This window comes from Ambystoma mexicanum, chromosome 8 (genome assembly GCF_040938575.1).
Source record: "Ambystoma mexicanum isolate Mex_15411 chromosome 8, UKY_AmexF1_1, whole genome shotgun sequence".
NCBI lineage: Eukaryota > Metazoa > Chordata > Amphibia > Caudata > Ambystomatidae > Ambystoma > Ambystoma mexicanum.
Window position 1 is genome coordinate 1036656905 of NC_090929.1, and position 17125 is coordinate 1036674029.

Consider the following 17125-nt stretch of genomic DNA (forward strand, 5'->3'; position numbering starts at 1 on the left):
GACCCCAGAACAGCAGAAGCAATCACCAAAACACCAGAGCCAAAGACGGTGATGAAAATGGAGTAGGTTTTGAGTCTATGAGTCTATTGCAGGGCATGCCTGTCATGCATCGCTATTCCACTTGGTCCTTGTGACCAGTGCTGTCTCTTCAGCAGGCCCACAGCAGCACTTTTCTGTGCCGTGCTCCTGCGCTGCATCCCCAGTGAGAGCTGCTCTCTTGCATAAATGCACAAAGCGGGCATTTCAATGCTCCTGTTAATCCAGTAGACTTCCGTCTTCCCGCTGTTCATTTCCAATATTTGGCTTCCAAGGCAGTTATCATCCCTTGAGCCTTAGCCTGTACCTGGCTCTCTGAGCTAACCGTGGTTCTCCGTGTTTGAAAGTCATCCGACATGGTGTTTGTTAATTCCTCTTATTCCTTAGTTTGTGGGTTTCCCCTGCCTCAGTCTACAGAGGCACTACCACTCCAGTTCTCCTGGTTAGCATTTAGCCTCCTGGCAGCATACCTTGGACATTTTTACAGTCTGCACTCCTGAATTTACCTAGAGTCTTCATTCAGGATTCCTCCATGAAAATCCAGAGGATATCATTTGGGGTTTCTCCCCCCCGGAGGGTTTCTCAGGCTCTACCCCGGTCACTGGTAACCAACCCCCAGGAACAAGTGTGGAGTGTGAAAGACTCCCCCATTTCCTCAGCAGTGATACCTTCATCCTTCATCCAGGTAAGAGTCCATTGTTTCATTGTGTTTATTGAAACAGAGCATTGTGGTCATAACAATGGCTATTTGATTATAGCACACACGCTACACCCCTCCTCGCAGGACTTAAAGAGGCTCACAGATACAACTGCAAAATAGCATGGACAAATGAAAGGATAGAATCTTTTGACAAATTGAAAAGAGCAATATGCAAGGCACCAGTTTCAGGGTTCCCCGACTACAATGAAGAATAGTATCTGTTGTCACACCCAATGGGGTGGTGATGACAGCAGTACTGACACAGAAGACTACCCTGAGACACAAGCCTTTAAAGCGGGCTCTTAGATCCAGTAATGAAGGGACATTACCAGCCGTCTTTGCACATTTGTAGTCAGCAAATATCAAAATGGGCTGCGAAATTACACTGTATGTGGCGCATGCTCTTTTTGCCATCCTTGAGAATCCCAAGAGGACATTGACAACACAGAGAGCGTCTGTGTATGAAGTGATCATTTCAAACCCAGCAGTCAAAGTTGTGAGGTGCAGAGTAGTGAATCTAGAAATGTTCATAGCAGAACCAGTTGAGGAAGGAGACTACATTCACGACTGCGCCATATACACTGAATATTATGAAATATCCCACATCAGAGAAAATGCCCTCAGAGGGGTGTGGGGGTCATTTTTTATTGACGGGTAATCGACAATTAACCAGACTTCAGGGGAAAGACACACTGGGATGGCATTGGTGAAGGTGAGACGGAGTGGGACTTTTGAGATTGTGCCAAGTGTGAGATTGCCCTTGTATTTTTCTGCGCAAGCAGCAGAGTTTGTGGCGTTTATTGCAGCCCTTGAAGCACATGAGGACAAGGAAATCACAGTGTATTCCAACTACCCTACATGACTTCAACAGTACATGCAGGATGGTCATGGTGGAAAAGGTGGGGTTTCCTATGTGCTAATGGCACACCTATGCAGCACGCACCCCTATTGGGCAGGCTCATAGACACACTACAATTCCCAGTGGCTATTGCCATGGTGAAGTCCACAGCCAATATGAAGAGGGCAGGCATAATCTATCGCGGGCAACGAAGCCGCAGACACTGAGGCCAAAAAAGCAGCATATTTTTCTGAAATTACTGAATTTGACACCCCACCCAATATACGCATGCTAGCATGCAACATGGTACTAAAGGAAGGCTTCAACTTATTGCCCATAATAGAATTGCAGGGAAGAGCCCCAACAGAAGAGCAAGAGCTTTGGAGAAGGAGGGGTTGTTCAGTATATCCCACAAATGCCTTATGGTGCCAGGAGAGCATCGGTAAACTCATTATGCCCCTTGCATGAATGCCGACTGCATTGGAGCAGCTCCACCACCTGACCCATACCAGTAAAGAGAGTCTTGCAGCGCAGATTGCGGAAGACTGGTCCACTCCAAATTTGGCAGAACATGTTGCTGCCTTTGTTTTTAATTGCGCGGTGTGCCAAAGAAATACGGCAGGAGTTACGTTGCGACTAGTGAGAGGAGCAATACCGCAACCCACTGGGCCCTTCCAACATTTGCACATGGACTATGTTGATATGATTCACAACTGTAACGGCAACAGCAGGTACATGCTGGTAGTTGTATGCCCTTTCGTAGACTGGATCGAAGCCGGTCTGTGCACCCACCCCAACTCCAACTGTGCTGCCAAATTCCTCATACAAGAGGTATTTCAACGATCTGTGTGCGAAGTACTCCGGTTCGACAATGGCCCGCATTTCGTAAATGAAGTCTTCGAGCATATCACAACTCTATTGGGGATTAAGAATACATTCTCCTTTGCTTATCACCCAAAATCGAATGGGATTTGTGAGTGCCTCAATGATCTGCTCAAAGAAAAAATAGCCAAACTGAGGATGACATTGAAAAAGGGATGGCTCTATAGCCTACCCCTAGGACTTTTTGTGTTATGCAATCAGCACAGCTCTTAACACTTAATCCCTCATGAGTTGGAGAGAAGACACTGTATGCATTCCACATGCTCCTCCCAATAGCGCGCTAACTAATGCCCAGAATGCATGAATATCTTGCTATGATGACTAGCGTTTCTTTTATTTCTCAACAGCTTCGAGCATGGCAGGGGAGGTCGAAGAAGAACTAGGAAGACAACGAATCATCAAATACACAAGAACTGCTTGAGCCCCCTCCCTTATGCCCTGGCGACACTGCCTTACTGCGAAATGTCAACAGGACATGGCACAAGCCATACTTTGATGGCCCATTTCTTGTTGACAATGTTACTCCCATAGCTGTTAAACTAATAGGGAATAGATTCTGGTTCCATATAGGAGACATCCAACGCTGTACAGGTGAGACCTACTCTACCCCACATCCCAGACAAAGCAGCGCAAGAAGAAGACAAAGAATGAAGAGTGCAGACGGGTCCATGACAAGAAGCAGACTAGCAATAACGAAGCATTAGTGAAGGGACACTGTCTTCCTTTACGTAAGCAATCAGTGTGCACTCATGAGCTACTCTTTTATGGGAAAACCTTTACCTGTAATGAGAAAGAAAAGAGGAACTGTTTTGACAAACTTAAAGCATAAATATCAAATGTTGCCCTTTCATTGTTTTATCTATGCCTTTTTCACATACATAGCAAACAGTTATCAAGCACTGAGAAAAAGCAAGGTGCCTATTGGGGACATACTGAGAAATCCAAAGACGCAGTTCGTCTTCGAGCGCATTTTGCTGGCAGTTTTGATCCAGTTCTTTTTTTAGAAATTGTAGTATTCATAAAATGAGAATGAAAACATAAAGGAAAAACAATAAAATGATGGAAGACTATTGGAGCGCTGACTAAATGATACAATATGTACTGGAATGCCAAAAGAGGGGGGAGGCTAAAATTGTCTCACAAAAGGAGTTTCAGTGTTTTAAAACCAGAAGAACAGAATGTCTGTATGCTGGGGGAGACCCTAACTACTAATATCTGGAAAGGTCTTCACAGGAGAGAGACGAATGGATCAAAGGGCTAATGGAATGCAAAGCAGAAGCACTCCTGACAGTTCCAGTGGAAGTGGTGCAGCAAGGAAATGATGAGTGCCTCAAGGACTGGGCAGAGTATTCAAAGTTGCTCATATGGGTGGAGAACGAAGCAGGCCTTCTACCCATAATACCACTCAAGAACATATCACTAGGTTACCAGAATGATGGTCCAATGAAGGTTGGAGAAAACAGAGGAAGCAAACACATTTTGAAGATTCCTGGCATGAAAGTAGGCACAGCTGTACTTATGGACCACTATTGGGCCTGTGGTTCCAAAGCTTACATGTAGCTGCCCCCAAATTGGGGAGGAATATTTTCCCTAGTACTACCAAACACACCATCCTTGGTAGTACCCCTGAAAGACATGAAGATAGATGTGTTCCCAAAAATGGATGCACAGCAGAGAAAGAAAAGGTTCCTGGAACTGAAGCGTGTAAAGAGAGGAAATTACATCTTCAAAAAGATGGAAAAGTCACTTTATGCAATACCAGAGGAACACAGGCTGTACAGCAGATGTTTTAGGCCTCTGTTGTTCCTGGAATACAGACGAACGTGAATGCCAAGTGGTTGCAGAATGCCAAGTGGTTGCAGAATACACATTGGGAGCTGTTACAGAAAATCAATTAAACATTAAAGGGGTTCAACGTCATAAAGAAAGAGCTCTGAGCAGTGGGGTTTCTGACTCTTCAAAAAAGTATGTCCTTGACCTTATTACTGCAATAGAGTGCAGCGTCTGCAGAAAAATTGGGCCATCCTGCTGTACTTACATAACTTCCCACGATGAGCAAAATGGGACCCTCACAGAAGCAATACCGTTGCTGTCAAACCTGCATGCTTAACTGGAGGACGAAACAAACTCAGTAGGAACAGTTGAGGATTGGCTGGCATATATCATTACCTGGATCACCTCCTTGCTGGCAAACACCCTAAAAGTACTCATAGCTGCACTAGTGTTAGTATTATTTGTATTCTATAACATTAGAATAGCGATAACACAATGCAAAAAGACGACCCAGAAAACGATAGGAATTAAAATATCAGTAGATGTGGATACCAAAACAAATGAACACACACAAATGTTTGAAGTGCTACAGTCACACCAGAAACAAACCCCCCTTTTTCCTCCAGGTACAAAATTATTTTATCCCCGGGATGCCTGCAATTACGTGGGACGGTGGGTCTGGCGAAAGCCAGGCGGATTTTGCTGCTATATGACCTGCAGTGTGGACGAACATGTGAAGTATCATGATAACCTGAGTCGGGTAGCGAAGGTATGGACTCCCAAGACACCCATTGGTGGGGAAGGTCCCTCAGTACGTGTGGTTGATGACTCAACCAGAGGCTGTAATGAAGAGAGGCAGATGAACATGTCTATCATTACATTGGCCCTCCCCCATTTTCGATTTTAGACATGAAAGGTGCACCTTGCGTATGGCATCTACCTCCTCATCACCTTTGTATCACCAATGCTAGAGAAACATTACTACTTGAGGCAGCCCTACGGACCCTACACAGATGATATCACTGAGGCAATAAACTTGCAGGCAATTGAATGGGCTGTGATCATGAAAGAGACAAATGACGTCATGGCAGAGGTCAACATACGTAGGTGCATTAGACATGGAGCACATCCACATTCAACATGAAGATACACAAACACTAGGTCAAATCACATTTAGAAACAAAGAACATGCTTGCATCCACTAGGCTAGAAAACAAATACTATCTTTCCAATGCTGAAATGCAAGATGCATGAGAATACACATAAAGCTTTCTTAATGCGGAATGCAACTAAACTGAGTAGTGGATGACTCAGCCACACTTAAGTGAATTGGAGACATCAAGGACCCTTGAGACTGAAGAGGTGACCCTGTCTTGCTGAGCCAGCAAAAGAGCCAAGACTGAACAGCTCAGACAGCAAGTGCACAGTTTGCCAAGTTTATCAGGGAAAGACGGGTTTGGACAAGTATCCGAAAGGTACAGACGATAAACATGTGCCAGACGATGGACATAGTTCTCTCAAGAGCAGCAAAGAAACAAATGTTGCTGGAAGGTCAGATTCACACAGACGCAGACCTGACACAGAGAGGAAAGTAGCTCGAACAAGTCTGTAGAGGCCAGGGAGGTAATAGTAAAAGGGCTAAAATCCTCAAAAATTACTGAGCAGATTAATTAAAAATGCGGTCCCTACACACGTGACTTGCAGCTGGCAGAGAATGTCTATTCATTAGAGCCAGACAAGACTAGACAGAGACCTTTGTTCCCATCCATTTCTTACAACAGAAGATACAATATGATAGTATGAAGTTGAAAGCTACATGTCCTGGCTTTCGGCCTAGGGAATCAGAGAATGGTAACCTTTTTTGGGGACACAGCACCTTGGGGCTGTTCTCATCACCTTCAATTGTTGCTCATGTGCTGGTAACTGGCCAGGAGACCAAGGCTGAGAAAGCTACCCCCAACCAATCCCTATTCACCTTTAATGCTCACCTCAACAGTGTTGCAGCCACCTCTCATAGAGCACTCTGAAGACATGTTTCCCCATGTATCTTTTTGTAGGTGGTCCCAGGGAGAGCTATCAGATATGGCCGGACCAATTAGACTACTAACCCCATATAGAATACATACTTACCCAAACTACTCAACCAATACCATCCCATCCCACCTTAGGTTTGTGTAATGTGTTTTTTGTTTGTGACATCATATTTGCTTAAAACCCAGTGCCAAGCCTGTACCAAGCTGAGAGAGAATCGGACATCGCTGTGATATCCATTACTGTCCCTGTTTTATCTGGATTTATGCAATAAAGCAGTACTATGCCACAATACTGGACATTTCCATTTTTTGGGCGTGGGATTCCCCCTGGCCTGTTCCCTACATGCCCATGGGGGGTTTCCTCACCATCACGACACACTTTTAAACAGTTTGCAGGGAAGGCAAGACTTTCCCACACCCAACACCCAGAAATGTCCACCTCAATACGTCAGGCTGAAAGATACATGACAGTGGACCCTCCATGCGAATCAACTCAATGTGAAGACTCACGAAAAATAAACTACGGGTGAATATGTGTACCTCATGATGGATGACGCTGATGCAAACACTTGACCAAAGTTACTGGTCTCGATACACACTTCATAATTTATACAAGAACCACTGTCAACATTAAGAGCAAGTGATATCTCGGCCTCCTTTCAATAATATTCCTGTACTATCCCCATCTGCAGCAAGGATATTCTAGTGGGGCGCCAAAAGAAAACAATAGGATGCTAAATCTATCAAATTACCGCCAAAATCGATTACCTTTATGCCACGTAGTCCTGTGGGGTTATCACAGGATTGCAAGAGGTGGAAGGGCAGTTTAAATCATCCCCGTTTTTGTAGTCCATATGGCTCCATGGGGACATTGGCAGAATTATTGGGAGTGATAATTCTGCCGTAGTAATTCCACCAATTTTTGGCCTTACAGTGGAGGGTTTACCTCCTGCTTAATTCTGAAGGTAAATCATACACTTCAAAATGAATCTGTGAATTCGGGAGTGTGGTAAAAATGACGATAATTCTGTTACCGCCCAAAAAGGTGGTGGTAGCCGAATTACTTAAGGATAGCCTCAAAAGCTGCCATGAGCGTAGTCTGTTTTACCATCCCCCGCGACTCTATTTCCAGGGTCTCATAACTATACATCTAGCTGTGCTTCATGCCAATTGCTGCTTGACACTTGTTACCTTTCCATCTTCGTCGTTGTGGTGCTGTCGGTAAGGGTTTATTGTTATGGATTTTCTGCGAGTCACACGCTGTTGTGTAGTCCCTGGCCTAATATGGACATGCTAATGTGGGCAACATGCTTGTCCCCTGATGGGAATAAAGTAACAAAGAAGCAGAAACCAAGGGAGATAGTATGTTAGTTATTGTTGTGCTTTATGTTTACATGGATTAAACCATCCAGCCCAGCATGGGGTTGGGTGGAGTATAAAAAATAAAATAAAACGCAATGGATAAAGCCTCCCGTGGCCAGGAGTGGACTGGGCTGGGAAGAAAATGCTGAGGAAGTTTACTGTTGAAGGGTATGGTTGGAAGAGGTGGGACAAGCCACTATCAACTCCCAGGAGGGCCTTTGCCTTGAGCGGCTCACAGGGCTCCATCCGCTGGTCTGCATATGCCAGGTGCGCTCTGGCTTTAACTGTGGGCCTGGCTGCGTGCTGGCATAGCCTGAGCACCCACGGGGCCTGAGAACAAGATGGCCTGTCTTTGTTCCACGCCGGGTGGGCCTAGAACAAAAGGCTGCATGTGCGATGCAGCCTGGTGAGAAGAACAGGGCCGTCCAGCCCGAGATGTGTGTGTGGAGCTACCTGCAACCATGCAGCACTGCCATTACACCTGTTGGCCCAGTGGCCAGGAAATGAACCCTCCTGGGCTGCATGTGTCAGAAGCATCGCAGGGAGACTGCGTTCTTGTGGCCCGGGTGAAGAACCCCAGCAGTCGCACCAGTGTGAAAAAGAAAGGGCGGGCCTGCTCTTTGTGCAGCAAAGGCACAGAAGTTGGAGGGGACGGGCCTCAAAGTGATGAAGGCAGTGTTGAATGGCAACACGGATGCTGTCTGAAGGAATTGAGATGCACCCCGTGCAGCGGCCCCGAAAGGCATAGGGCCACCACAAAGATGGCTAAAGTGTGCCAGGCCAGCTGCGAGCAAGATGTGGCCTGGGCGGAAGCGCAGAGGTGATTACAGAGGCCACCCTGGGCATGGGGCTGCCATGGGACATGTATATGGTGTGGGCCAGATGCAATGAAATGGTGCCCCATGTGGTGAATGGGGCACCACAATGAGGGAAACCGTGCCTGGGGCTAGGGGTGGCACTGGAGAAAGCCAAAAGTGAAAGGCAACAAACTCGGTAACTAACTGAGAAAGGGTGTGGCTGACTGCAGCACCCACACCCCTGTATATACTGTACATAGTTCAAATGTCTGTGGTTTTATTTATTTATTTATTTTTACATTTGTAAAGCGCCACACAGCCCAGAGGCACCGGGGCGCTGTTGCAAGATAATGACTTAGTTTCAGTGCAACGAGGGGTAGATAGAGGAGGTTACATCAAGATCGTATCTACCCCTAGCCTGGGAAAAAAAGACGTTTGACATTACATCGGTTGTACAGTTGACAGGGCCCAAGAGGGGTTTATACAAACAGCATCGTTTTTATTGCTTTCCTGAAACACAGGTGGGATTTGATACCTCTAATCTCGGCGGGTAATAAGTTCCAGTTGGTGGCGGCGAGGACTGGGAAGCTAGTGCCACCTGCTCTGGTTCTGAGGCTTTTTGGAATTGCTAGGCGGTTGGTGTGGCTAGATCTAGTTGGTCTGTTGGAGGGGGGAACCGAGAATCTCTGCGCAAGGTAGCGTGGTGCTGTGTCCTGTCGGCATTTGTGGGTGAGTGCCAGTGATTTGAAAAGGATTTGTTCCTTAACTGGAAGCCAGTGGACGGATTTTCTGGTGGCTGAAATGTGGTCTCTTTTCGAGATTCCTGTTGCTGCTCTGAGGGCATTGTTCTGCACCGTTTGAAGTTTTTTAATGTTTTTGCCTGAAGTGCCTAGTAGGAGTGCATTGCAGTAGTCTAGGCGGGATCCTATGATAGCTCTTGCGATGGTGAGGGATTTTCCTGCGAAAGGAAGGGCCTTGCTGCGGTGATAAGTTTTGAGTGGTAGGCTGCTGCTGAAGAGATTGCGTTGACCTGTCTGTCCATGGTGAGGTTGGAGTCCAGGTAGACTCCAAGGGTTTTGACTGTTTTGGAGACCGAGATGCAGCAGTTGTCGATGATGAAGGAGTCATATTGGGGCCCCATTTTATTGATTGTGGCAGGTGATCCGATGATGAGTAACTCTGTTTTTTCGCTGTTGAGGCAGAGCCAATTCTCAGCCATCCAGGTTTGGATGGTGGTGTAGATGGAGATGAGGGTTTTTTGGTCGGCTTCATAGTCTCCGTTGAGAGGGATGAGGACTTGTGTGTCGTCCGCGTAGTTTGTGTATGTGATGCCCATTGCATCGAGGTATTTAAATAGTGCCCTTGTGAAAAGGTTGTACAGAGTAGGAGATATGCAGGATCCCTGCGGGACACCGCATTTAATAAGATGTGACTGGGCGCAGGCTGTGTCCGAGAAGACTTTCATTTCTCTGCCCTTAAGGAAGGATGCTATCCAGGCGGTGGCTTATGGTGAGAAGTTGCCCGCTGTAGAGAGGTGGTGGCAGAGGGTGTCATGATTGACCAGGTCGAATGCCGCCGAAAGGTCTAGTAGAAGTAGGAGAGCTGGTTGGCCTAAGTCTCTTAGGTCATCGATTTGGTTCTTGAGGTCCAGTAGTGCTGTTTCTGTGCCATGGTTTGGCCGGAAGCCAGATTGCCGGAGACCAAGTAGGTGATGCGTTTCTAGGTAGTTTTGAACTTGGATGTATGCAGCTTTATCCAGGATTTTGAGAAGGAATGGAACTGTTGTGATGGGCCTGTAGTTCCCTGGTACCTTGGGGTCTAGTGTGGGTTTTTTCAGTAATGGGCGGACCCAAGCTTCTTTGAGGCAGGATGGCACTTGGTTGGATCTGAACGAGGCATTGATGAAGGCTGTGAAGAACGGTACTAGTGAAGGTGCGCTATCCTTGATGAGCTGGGCTGGACATGAGTCGCCTTTACAGTTGGAGGGTTTGATGGCGTTGAGTATGGTTCGGACTTCCTCTTCTGTCATCTCCTGGAACGAGAAGGCTGGGACTCCGGAAGGGGCGGTGTTCTGGTGTAGGTTGGATAGTTGTTGCGATAAGGCTTTTTGGTGAGTGATGATTTTATCTTGCAGAGTATTCAGTTTGTTGAGCATGGCTTCTTGGATGTCATTGCACCATTCTTTGTCTTTATTCAAGGGGTTAGGGGGGGGAGTTGGGGACTCCAATTCTCTGAAGATAGCAAAGATTTCTCTGGATCCGGATTTAGCGTTGGCGATCCTGGTATTGAAGGAGTTGGCTTTGGCAGCAATGATGGTGGATTTGTATTGTTTGGCGGCGTCTTTAAAGGCTTGTTTAGTGATGTCAGTGGGGTTCGTTTGCCAGGCTTTGAGAGCTAGTCGTTTTTGTGAGCGTAGTTTCAGGAGATCCTGAGTGAACCAAGAGTTAGTTTTTTTGGTGGGTTTAGCTTTCCTAAGTGCCAAGGGAGCAATGGTATCTATGGCCTTGGTGATAATGGCGTTGTAGGTTTCTGCGAGAGTGTCTGGGTTGTTGGTGAAAGGGTGTTTGAGTTCGGGAACCAGGAGGTGGGGAAATAGTCTTTCCTTGGTTAGTTGCTTGGTGCTCCTCGTGAGGGTGGGCAGCAGAGCTTGGTGAGCGGTGGGTGGAGTTCTAGAATAGTTGATATTGAAGTGGATGATGGAGTGGTCCGACCAGGGAATGGGGTCAATGATGGGCGTCGATATCTGACAGTTGTGTTGGGTGATCCAATCCAGTATGCGGCCTTTGTTGTGTGTTGGTTTTAACACTTCTTGTTTGAATCCAAGTGTTGTGAGGGCGTTGTTGAACAAGGTGGCATTCCTGTCTGAGGGGTCATTGAGCCCGAGGTTCATGTCACCCAGGAGGATGGACATGGTGGTTTTCTTGAGGTTGTTGCTGATGGTGTGTAAGAGCGCTTCTTGGAATTCTCCCGCTGGTCCTGGTGGGCGGTATGTGAGGTGGGCGGTGATGGTGCAGCTAGGTGAGGGGTTGATTTTGACGAGCATGTAGTCACAACTGTGTGAGGGGTCTCCTTGTATCTTTCTGATAGGGATGGATTGTTTGGCTATCAATGCGACCCCCCCTCCTTTTTGTGTATTGCGGTCTTGCCTGAAAATTGTATAACCATCGGGTAGGGCAATGGCTGGAGCAGGGCCTGCGGCTTCATGGAGCCATGTTTCGCAGATAAATAGTAGATCAAGGTTGGAGTTGCATATGAGGTCGTGGATATCTAGGGCGTGTGCCGGGAGGGAGCGCGCATTGATGAGGGCGCATTTGAGTATTGATGGTTTGCCTAGGGGCGATTCGCTAGCAGTGGTGGGGGCGCACATACCACGTAGTTCACCAGTATCGTCAGTGGCAGCAGTAGAGACAGTGCTGGGTGCACCTAAAGCACACATAACAAGTGGAATCACAGTAGCAGCAGTGGCAGCAGCAGAGGCCGTGCTAAGCGCACCTAAATCACACATCACAGTAGCAACAGTGGCAGCAGCAGAGGCAGTGCTGGGCGCACCTAAATCACACATAGCAAGTGGAATCACAGTAGTAACAGTGGCGGCAGCAGAGGCAGTGTTGGGCGCACCTAAATCACACATCGCAGTAGCAACAGTGGCAGCATCAGAGGCAGTGCTGGGCGCACCTAAATCACACATAGCAAGTGGAATCACAGTAGTAACAGTGGCGGCAGCAGAGGCAGTGTTGGGCGCACCTAAATCACACATCACAGTAGCAACAGTGGCAGCAGCAGAGGCAGTGCTGGGCGCACCTAAATCACACATAGCAAGTGGAATCACAGTAGCATCAGTGGCCATGGCTGTAGCATACATAACAAGTGTGTTGGTGTATGCATCACGCCTCGAGTTACATTCAGTGGAGGCAGTACATGAGGCGTGCTTTGCGTTCATATCGCAAATGGCACCGGTGGATACAGCAGCGGTGGTCTTGATGGCAGCAGGTATAGTTTTGGCCCGGATGGGGGTAGTGGTTTTCGTGATGGGGGTTGCTTCTGTAAACCGGCGACCTGCAGGGGGGCATGGTTGATGCCTGTATTGCTTTGCGTGCACAGCGGAGAGGACAGGCTGGCAGTACCGGGGCGGTGACCAGAGGGTGATTGGGACATGCAGTACGGCTGAAGGGAGAGATATCCTCGTGCAGAGACGGTCGTTTCTGCAGAGATAGGAAAGGGGGACCATGCAGGTGGGCGGGGCTGCTGTGCGGGCTCGTAGGCATGATAGCCTGCTTATTAGCGGTGCGGGGGACCAATTAAAGGGGGGGTCTTACCTTTGATCGGTATCCGCACCTTCGAGCAGCAGAGAGCAGACAAGAGCTCTGGATGTGGCCTTTTCCCTGGGCCTTCGTCCTGTGGCTTCGCCTGTCGGTCGCCTCCACCTACTTTTAAAGCAGTAGGGGAGGGGCTGGTAGGCTCCACGGGCCTATTGGATGCTCGGGCCGCGGCGGTGATGATGCGGCGGCCATCTCTGTTGTTGATGGTAGTTGCTATGGCAGCGTAGGCGGCCATTTTGGAGGGGCCGAGCTCCTCGTGGTTTGCAGCAGATGCTGTGGGTGCTGATGCACGGCTGTAGGGGCGGATGCACTTCGGTGCGATTTCGGATGCTGGTGGGGGGGATCCTCGGGGCAGCAGCTGATCCTTTTCTCGCAGCAGATCAGACGAGAGCTCTGGATGTGGCCTTTTCCCTGGGCCTTCGCCCTGTGGCTTCGCCTGTCGGTCGCCTCCACCTACTTTTAAAGCAGTAGGGGAGGGGCTGGTAGGCTCCACGGGCCTATTGGATGCTCGGGCCGCGGCGGTGATGATGCGGCGGCCATCTCTGTTGTTGATGGTGGTTGCTATGGCAGCGTAGGCGGCCATTTTGGAGGGGCCGAGCTCCTCGTGGTTTGCAGCAGATGCTGTGGGTGCTGATGCACGGCTGTAGGGGCGGATGCACTTCGGTGCGATTTCGGATGCTGGTGGGGGGGATCCTCGGGGCAACAGCTGATCCTTCTCTCGCAGCAGAGCAGACGAGAGCTCTGGATGTGGCCTTTTCCCTGGGCCTTCGCCCTGTGGCTTCGCCTGTCGGTCGCCTCCACCTACTTTTAAAGCAGTAGGGGAGGGGCTGGTAGGCTCCACGGGCCTATTGGATGCTCGGGCCGCGGCGGTGATGATGCGGCGGCCATCTCTGTTGTTGATGGTGGTTGCTATGGCAGCGTAGGCGGCCATTTTGGAGGGGCCGAGCTCCTCGTGGTTTGCAGCAGATGCTGTGGGTGCTGATGCACGGCTGTAGGGGCGGATGCACTTTGGTGCGATTTCGGATGCTGGTGGGGGGGATCCTCGGGGCAGCAGCTGATCCTTCTCTCGCAGCAGAGCAGACGAGAGCTCTGGATGTGGCCTGGTTGAAATGGAGTGATGCATATATGATTATATATTCATAATGATGCAGGTATTTAAGTGAGTATGCACAATAAGTTAGCTATGAAAATTGAGGGTCATAGTGTAAGGATGGGGGTATCAGTTATAAAGGAGGGAAACGTAGTTACCCTGGCGTGAAACAGGAAAGAGAAGTGGCAGCCTTTCAAAGCCACCTTTGGGAATGGACCACCACCCACGGAGCCAATCCGAGCCCCCTCTTCACAGTGGATGTGTCAGCATAGAGGAAGGGGGTATGTTATGTTAGTGAGTATCCTAAAGTGCGAACGTTCGCCCTAAGGCATCTTGGCACTGGGAGAGAGGCAACTCCATGAAGAGGAACATAGAGAAAAAGAGGGGGGATACCCTTTTCAGAAAACGTGAGTTTTCATTGCTTTCTTGAAGGCAAGATGATTGGATAGTTTCTTTATTGAAGTTGGTAATTTGTTCCATGCAATGGCAGCGGCTACATAAAAAGCCCTGCCTCCTATTCGTGCTCGCCGATAAGGTGGCACGATAAGAAGGTCTGCAGTTGCAGAACGCAGCTGGCGAATAGGAGCATAGCGCGCAAATTTAGCTTGCAAAAACTCTGCTCCCAGATCATGCACAGCTCAGTGAACAATACACATGGCTTTAAACCTGATACATTGATTTACAGGCAGCCAGTGAAGGGACAGCAACACCGGAGAACTATGGGCTCCATAAGGGGAGCCTGTAGCCATCCTCACGGCCAGGTTTTGTAGACGCTGCAGTCACTGAATAAGCCCCTTCGGTTGAGCCAAATATAAGGAATTACAATAATCCAAACATGATAGTATAAGAGCTGCTACCACCGGTGGATGAAGAGGCTCAGGAATCAGAGAGAGTACTTTCTACAGGACTCTGAGCTGAAAGTGGCCAGCTTGACAAACAGTCGTGATCTGACTCTCCATGGAGAGAGAAGCCGATAATGTTATGCCTACGTTTTTCACCTTCCCAGTACGAATGGGGAGGTTACCAAAGGATATAGGCCAGAAGGAAGACACCCACAGTGAGGGATCAGGGGGACACCCCACCACCAAGACCTCTGTCTTGTCTCCGTTCAGTTTGAGCCAGTTGTCTTTCATCCACTTGCCACCAGCCGTCGGGCATCTTTGCAGGCACGAGGCCATCTCAGCCTAATCTAGATCTAAACGTATCAGGATCTGAGTGTCGTCGGCATACGAATAACACCCGACGCCGAAGGAGCGGATGACACAGACAAGTGCCCAAATGTAGATGTTAAAATGGATCAGAATGATCTGTCAGTTCCTCCCTAAGGGTCTCACCATGGCCCCTCGCAGGGAGGGTGGCCTGTCAGAGCAGATACCCAATGGAAGTTCATACTATGGTATATAAGGGAAAGAAATGTTAATGTGGTGTATGTTAAAATGATACGTTTTATTTAATATTGTTTTATGTGTCAAATAAAGACCGGTCCCAGTTGGGATCCCTTAAAACATCCCCCTTGGTGTCTGTGTTGCAGCGAATAGGATAAGGGAAGTCTCCTATGAGACCAACTAATATCTTCCTGTTGCAGGTAGCTCTCTGCCCCTTATTGTCCAGCTTGTCTGGAGGGGTGCAGGTGGGTCAGTGTTCCCTCCCTGGCCTGGGTTAAAGGAATGTGCACTAGCCCCAGGCCAGGGCCAGAAACACCAGGGCTACCATTGATGATTGGGTAACTTCTTAATTAATGACCACATATGGCCAATTTGTATTTTCCTATGTCTTCTGATGAGTCGGCAAGTTATTTTTTTAATTGGTGACAATATTTGGGCATGTAGGCTTCAGTGAAGAGGTTTCAGCCTATTTGACCTGGTGAGGCCTCTTCTGTACTTGTTTGTTTTGGGGTCACCCGTGTGCTATGTATGGTAGATGTGGGCTTACTCCTGTGGTTGCCTGCAGGGATGTTGCAGATGCCACTAAGAACTCTTTCGGAGGCTGTCTTTCGGAGGTCCTGTTTTAGTTATATCATTTTGTCTTTTATTGGTCGACATGGTTGGGCCATTTCTATGTTTGGGTTACATTGCAAAGCATTTTTCTTGTTGCTTTGTGGCATGGTATGTTTTTATGGTGCTTAGCTAGTCAGATGAAGTGATTGTGTGCCTGTTGATGTGAGCTACATGTGTTGGAAAGGCTTACATGAGCTTTTGCTTAATTTATTCTATCTTTTTTTCTTGCATGTCCCAAAAAACTAGAGTGCTTTGTGGTCTAGTATAGGTTCTGTATTTGTTGATGTCAGACTCCAGTCCTTGGACCACCTGCAATGTGCTGTGGACAGAGCTTTGCAGTTGACCCTACAACAGGCCCATGTTTGTGTTGTTTCAGCAATGGTGGCCTTTGACTTTTCTTTACAGTGCGTGGTGTATTTAGACTGCCACTGGAAGGTGAAGCTGCGTGATTTAACTGGGGACACCAGCAGAGGATGCACAAGTGGCAGAGTGATAAAAGAGCAGCACGTAGGCAGTGCTGGTCTTTCCATGCTGGGGGAGCTGTGTGTCTATAGGCCTAATGCTGCATGTGAGATAGAGACAGAGAGGGCAAGTCGGGGGGAGAGGCGATAGGATGTTTGTGTCTGCCCAAGTAGACTGTTTGGTCAGAGCCAGGTGTGGGGGTGGACCTTTAATCACCTTAACCCAAACCAGGCTCACCACTTAAGAAGCGAGTAAACTGTTGCACATAAAGCAGGCTCATTGTACAAAAGCCCTGGGGAGCAGTTAGATGGTGTTGCAGGACCAAACTAACCCAAGTCTCAACAATACAACATCAGTTGGCAGTTTATATACTTTTTTGCAACAATTACACCCCCAGATACATGTATCACTCTCCACCCACTAAAAATGATTCGACAAAACCTCTTCATAGAAATCCCATCTTTCCCCAATTCTTCAATTTTCATTGGTCGGGCTTATCTTTATTACCTTCAGATAATATTTTAAAGCACACCTCTTTTTGGAATTGGTTGTAGTAGGTCCTGACGTTGGTGCATGGTTTAAACATTAGTATTGAAAACATAATTAATTTCTAGCAATAACTGGCCTAAAACCTTTAACTTTAAGCATGATTGCACATGGTCTTGCTGACTTATTTTAGCAAATAGAGGAAGGTCTGTTTAACCATTTTTCCCTTGAACTAGACATAGCCATCGCCATTCCACAGACTTCTGGTGCCTTTAAAAGACCTTCTAAGTTATGCAGATACATACAACCTCTGATTACCTGGAAAAATATTTAATTGAACAAATGACTAA